The sequence below is a fragment of the Myotis myotis genome, unplaced genomic scaffold (genome assembly GCF_014108235.1).
Source record: "Myotis myotis isolate mMyoMyo1 unplaced genomic scaffold, mMyoMyo1.p scaffold_m19_p_2, whole genome shotgun sequence".
NCBI classification, from domain to species: Eukaryota; Metazoa; Chordata; class Mammalia; order Chiroptera; family Vespertilionidae; genus Myotis; species Myotis myotis.
The window spans coordinates 139419482-139426151 of record NW_023416324.1 but is presented as its reverse complement, the minus strand read 5'-3'; the positions used below and the strand labels follow the sequence as shown (position 1 = coordinate 139426151).

At 42.8% G+C, this 6670-nt stretch overlaps 1 pseudogene; it reads right to left on the bottom strand.

The window, feature by feature from the left end:
- Positions 1-4271: 4271 nt before the first annotated feature.
- On the bottom strand, positions 4272-4772 carry LOC118677526 (annotated as a pseudogene).
- Between the last annotated feature and the right edge of the window lie 1898 nt (positions 4773-6670).

The following is a 6670-nucleotide window of genomic DNA, read 5'->3' as shown; positions in this document are numbered from 1 at the left end:
AATAAAGATTTAATTAATAAAAAAATAAAAAATAAAATAAAACAAAAAAAAAGAAAATAATTTTATGGTTGGGGGTCACCACAACATGAGGAACTGTATTAAAGGGTCGCCACATGAGGAAGGTTGAGAACCACTTAAAGCAAATTAAACCTGTTTCTGATGCAGCTAACCTGGGGGCTGTTCACCAGCAAATCTGGCTACCTCTTGAATGGCAAAAGCTTGTAGAACTGAGTTCATGTCAGTTCCTGATTTCGTTCCTTTGCTTCCTCCTTTTGAACAAGAAACTGAAATTAGGGCCCCAAGAGCCATCGAAGAAGCATTCAAAATAAGTGACTGTTGTCACATTAGATACTGTTCTTAAGTGAACATGGAACATTCTGAAAGATAGACCACATGGTAGGACACAAAACAAGTTTCTGCAAGTTCAAGAAGATTGGAGTCATATCAAACATCTTCTTGGATCTCAATGGCATGAAACCAGAAGTCAACCACTATAAAAAATAAACTCAAAAACATTCAAACACATAGAAGCTAAATAGCATGTTATTAAACAGTGAATGGATCACCAATGAGATCAAGAAAGAAATAAAAATGAAAATGAACACACAACAACCCAAAATCTATGAGATACAGCAAAAGTAGTCCCGAGAGGAAAGTAATGCTATGGCATTACAGGCCTACCTCAAGAAACAAGAAAAAGCTCTAATAAACTATCTAACACCACAACTGAAAGAATTAGAAAGAGAAGTGCAAGAAAAGCCCAGAGGAAGTAGAAGGAAGGAAATAATGAAGATCAGAGCAGAAATAAATGACATAGAGACTAAAAAAACAATATAAAGGATCAATGAAACCAAGAGAATGTTCTTTGAAAATAAAAACAAGATTAATGAACATTTAGCCAGAAAAGCTGAATTGGCTGATAACAACTAATGAAATTGAAGCAGTAATCAAAAAAACTCTTAGCAAACAAAAGTCCTGGACCAGATGACTTCACAGGCAAATTTTACCAAACATTCAGAGCAGAATTAACACCTATTCTCTTCAAACTATTTCAAAAAATTCAAGCTCTTTTTACGAGATCAGCATTACCCTAATCCCCAAGCCAGATAAAGACACTAGAAATAAAGAAAATTATAGGCCAATATCTCTGATGAACATAGATGCTAAAATCCTCAGCAAAATATCAGATCCAACAATGCATGAGCAACTGGGATTTATTCCATGGATGCAAGGCTGGCACAATAAATGCAAAGCCATAAATTTGCTATGTCACATAAACAAAATGAAGGATAAAACTCACAAGTTCATATCAATAGATGCAGAAAAAGCATTTGACAAAATCCAGCACCCATTTTTTATTAAACCTCTCAACAAAGTGGGAATAGAATATACATCAACTTAATAAAAGGCATATATGACAAACCTACAGTCAACATCATAGTCAATGGTCAAAAACTAAAAGCGTTTCCCTTGAGTACAGGGACAAGATAGTCCCAGCCACAGCTCTGAGACAAGAAAACATAAAAGGCATCCAAATTGGAAAGGAGGAAGTTAAACTGTCATTTTTCATAGTTGACATAATATTGTACATAGAAAACCCTAAAGACCACACCAAAAACTACTAGATTTAATAAATGAATTTGGAAAAGAAGCAGCATACAAAAATTAACAAGAAAATTGATGGAAATATTTATACACCATAATGAACTCTCAGAAAGAGAAATTTAGAAATCAATCCAATATAACACTGCAACAACACCACCACCAAAATAAGATACCTAGAATAAACTTAACCAAGGTAGTAAAAGATCTGTATTCAGAAAGCTATATTACATTAGAAAAAGAAATAGAGGAAGATACAGACAAGTGGAAGCATATATAGCGTTCATGGATAGAGAGAATTAATGTCATTAAGATGTCCATACTACCCAAAGCAATTCTTATTAAAATACCATCAGTATACTTCACATATATAGAACAAATATTCTAAAAATGTATATGGAACCAAACAGACCCTGACTAGCTGCAGCAATCTTGAGAAAGAACAAAGTTGGAGATATCACAGTATTAGATATCAAACTAGACTACAATGCCTGGTACTGGCACAAGAACGAGAATACAGATCAATGTAACAGAACAGAGATCCCAGAAATCAACCCACATTATTATGGTCAATTAATATTTGACAAACCTGCCCAGGATGCCAGGAGCCAAGCCCTGATGGTCCCTTCCTCAGGAGTGCACCCCAGTCTTAAAGCAGCACTGTTCCCTCATCTCCACATGGTCTCTCAAGCTGCCAGCTGTGCTGCCCACCTGGGCTTCCACCTGAGACTGGTGGATGTCTCCCTAGGCTGGGCTGTTCCTCCTCCACATGCTGTACACAGCGGTCAGCTCCTGTATGGATGATCTCTCCAAATGTAAAGAACATAAGATTTGCTGCAACACACCAAGAAATGGGGCTTCTTCATAGTCACAGAATGTTTGGATTCTCTCTTAGCAGCGATGACAGAAATGTGCTTAAGAGATGCATCTTTGACTCAAATCGAATCTTCACCAAACCACATTTTTCAGATTTTTTGTGATTATTATAAATATAGTAATCTATGTCTTACATTAATTAACTGCACACCTGGCAAGTGCATTTGGCACTTAGCATAAAACATTATATTTTATTCTCTTCTTAAATACTCTATTTTAATTTAAATATTCTAATTAAAAATATATGCAGCTTTGCAGTAAAGATTTTTTTAATTTTTTAAGATATTTTATTGATTTTTCATCGAGAGGAAGAGAGAGGGACAGAGAGTTAGAAACATTGATGAGAGAAACATCGATCAGCTGGGATGAAACATCCCCAGCAGGGATGCAACCAAGGTACTTGCCCTTGACCAGAATCGAACCTTCAGTCCACAGGCCAATGCTCTATCTGAGCCAAACCAGTTAGGGCTGCAGTAAAGGGTTTTTTTTGTTTGTTTTTTTAAAATATATTTTATTGAATTTTTTACAGAGAGGAAGGGAGAGGGATAGAGAGTTAGAAACATCAATGAGAGAGAAACATCTATCAGCTGCCTCCTGCACACCCCCTACTGGGGAGGTGCCCACAACCAAGGTACATGCCCTTGACCAGAATTGAACTTGGATCCTTCGGTCCGCAGGCTGACGCTCTATCCACTGAGCCAAACTGGTTAGGGCTGCAGTAAAGGTTTTTAATTGTCCAAAAAGTCACTGAAATTTGGAGGTTTGTACAGCATATAGTATTTGCATATTGCCCTTTTATTATATAGGATAGAAGCCTGGTGCATGGGTGGGGGCCAGCTGGTTTGCCCTGAAGGTTATCCCGGATCAGGGTGGGGGTCCTACTGGGGTGCCTGGCCAGCCTGGGTGAGTGGCTGATGGCTGTTTTCAAGCTGGCCACACCCGCTTCAGGGTGGGGTGTTGAGGGATGTTTAATGAACCGAAGACACAGAGATAAGACGAGCACACAGGCGATGGATGCCAGGCAGAGGGCTACAGCTCGCTCAGGCATGTAGCAAACTCTGTACCCTCAACCATTGCTTTTATTGGGGTTTCGCATGAGGTTAGTGCGTCAGCAGTTAATCAACAAAATTTTGTTTTGTTCTATATTACAATAGCGCATTGAAGACACTTGCAGCTGTGCATTCCCTTTTCTGCTCTACCCACAACTTTTTTTTTTTTTTTTTTTTTTTTTTTTTTTTTTTTTTTTTTTTGCTTTAAAACGAAGCTTTTATACAGAGTTATACATCTATGTACAAGCAGCTCTGAAGGCCAGAGAAGCAACTCACATTTTGGAACCTTGGAGGCTCTCCAGATTACACTGGGTTTCAAACTAGTTCTTAAACAAACCTTAGGGAACAGCACCTAGAGCAGGGGTCCTCAAACTACAGCCCGCGGGCCACCGAAAACATTTGTTTTTTCACTTCAAAATAAGCTATGTGCAGTGTGCATAGGAATTTGTTCATAGTTGTTTTTTTTTAAAACTATAGCCCGGCCCTCCAACGGTCAGAGGGCCAGTGAACGGGCCCCCTGTTTAAAAAGTTTGAGGACCCCTGACCTAGAGCCTTGGCCTTAGAAGTGTGCAGGAGAAATGAAGTCAAGAGTCAAGATTGCTTCACATTCTGGAAAACATAGTGGCAACACACAACACTCCTGGATTGCGGGAAATCAAATCGTGGGAGGGACATGATTGGAAGGAAACCCCTAGCATGGACGAATTCCAGGCGCCTCGAAGGGGTACCCGTGGCAGCCACCTCTGGGTCGCCTGCCATCTCATCAAAGCTTGACAGAGAAGGAAGAGCCACAGGAGCAGCCCTTCTCCGCCTGCGGGTTGTTCAGAACTTGGAAGGAGCTTCGGATCAGCTCCTGGCAGAAGTCCACGTGGGCGCCTTTCACGAAGGCCAACCTATCAGAGTCAACCACCACTCGGCCCCGCCCTGTTCGAATACCCTGTCGTCGGGGTGGATCACTGTGTCCAGCGAAAATCGGTACTGGAATCCGGAGCATTCACCCCCCTCCACCTCCAGCCTGAGGAATTCTGCCCCTTGGGTGATCTCCAGGAGCCTCTGGACGCAGCTGTTGGTGAGGTGAACCTGGCCTTCGTCAGCCTCGGGGCTGGAGGACAACGCTTCCTGTAGCACCGGAGGTCGGGCGGACGCAGCGAGGAGCCTGCTCCTCCGCCAGGGGGTGACCGCTCTCAGGGCCGCCACCGTTAGGGACAAGCCCCTGGCGGCCGCCATCTTCCTCAGCAAACCCCCTACCCACAACTTTTTAATCTTATCTTTTCTCAGGGAGGTAAATGTTCTGGGAACTCAGCATGACTCGCTTGCAAGTCACATGGTTGTTCCTGATAGAACATTCACCTCTTCTTAGAAGGACTTCAGATCCGTGTTTACAAATGTCCAGCTACAGTGGGGGTCCCCACTGGGGTGTCTGGTCATCCTAGATGAGGGGCTGATGGCTGTTTGCAGGCTGGCCAAGCACCCCAGCGGGGACCCTCACCCCATGAGGGTGTGGCCAGCCTGGGTGAGGGGCTAAGGGCTGTTTGCAGGCTGGCCACAGCCCCTTCAGGGTGGGGGTCCCCGCTGGGGTGCCTGGCCAGCCTGGGTGAGGGGCTGAGGGTCGGTTTCAGGCTGGCCAAGCCCCCCGGCAACCCAAGCTTCCAGCCACTCCTTTTTTTCTTTTTTTTTTCTTTTTTCAGCAGGTATCTGGGATTTATTTATCTTTTATAATTGAAACTTTGTAGCCTTGAGCAGATCTCAGGGCAGGTGGGAAGCTTGGCTTCCTCCATCGCCAGGGGCAACCCAAGCCTCCTGCTAGCTCCAGCTCCATGTCCACCGCCATATTTGTGATGGAGTGATGGTTAATTTGCATATTACTCTTTTATTAGATAGGATGGTATTTGTGTATCTAAATGTATCAAAACAGAGCAAGTACCATAAAAAGGTGTAAATGATTAAAAATATAGTACAGCTGTAGAGTGTACTTAGCATAAAGGAGCTTTTAGAATCAGAAGTTGCTCTGGGTAAATTAGTGAGTGGTGAGTGAATGTGAATGCCTAGGACATATTGTACACTACTTCAGATTTTATAAAAACTGTACACTTTGCCTTGCCAACATGGGTCAGTGGTTGAGCATTGACCTGTGAACCAGAAGGTCATATTTCCATTTCCAGTCAGGGCATACAGGCATGCAGGAAGCAACTAATCAATGATTCTCTCTCATCATTGATGTTTCTCTCTCTCCCTCTCCCTTCCTCTCTGAAATCAATGAAAACATATTAAAAAAATCTGTACACTTATGCTGCACTAAATAAAAAAAACACAGAATTAAATCAAGCACAAGAAATATGATTTGATCAAGACACATGGTAAACATGAGATATATGAGATGCTGCTAGCATAACACAGCATATTGTTTCACAGCAAACTTTTTATTAGTAGAAAGAGTACACTCTAAAATACAATGAAAAGTACAGTAACACATAAACCACTAATATAATTGTTTATCATCAAGTATTATGTACTGTACATAATTGTATGTGCTATATACTTTATAGGACTGACAACGCAGTAAGTTTACATGAACATTACCACAAACACATAAAGCCTTTACCACAGTTATGTCACTATGCAATAGGAATTTTTCATCTCCATTATAATCTTACTAGAGCCGTGGTCGGCAAACGGCGGCTTGCAAGCCACATGTGGCTCCTTGGCCTCTTGAGTGTGGCTCTTCCACAAAATACCATGTGCGGGCGCGTGTACAGTGATATTGAAACTTCGTGGCCCATGTGCAGGAGTCGGTTTCCGGCCTGGGCGAGTCTATTTTGAAGAAGTACTGTTGATATTTGGCTCTGTTGACTAATGAGTTTGCCGACCACTGTACTAGAGGCCCAGTGCATGAAAATTTGTACACTCTCGGGGCGGGGGCGGGGGGGTCCCTCAGCCGGGACTGCGCCCTCTCACAGTCTGGGACCCCTCGAGGGATGTCTGACTGATGACTGATGGCTCCGTGGGGGGATCAGGCCTAAGCTGGCAGTCAGACATCCCTCTGGCAGCCCGGGAGCCCTTAGGGATGTCCAACTAACGGCATAAGCCCTTAGCGCTGCACCGCCACTGCACTGGCCAGCTGTGAGCCGGCTTCTGGCTGAGCA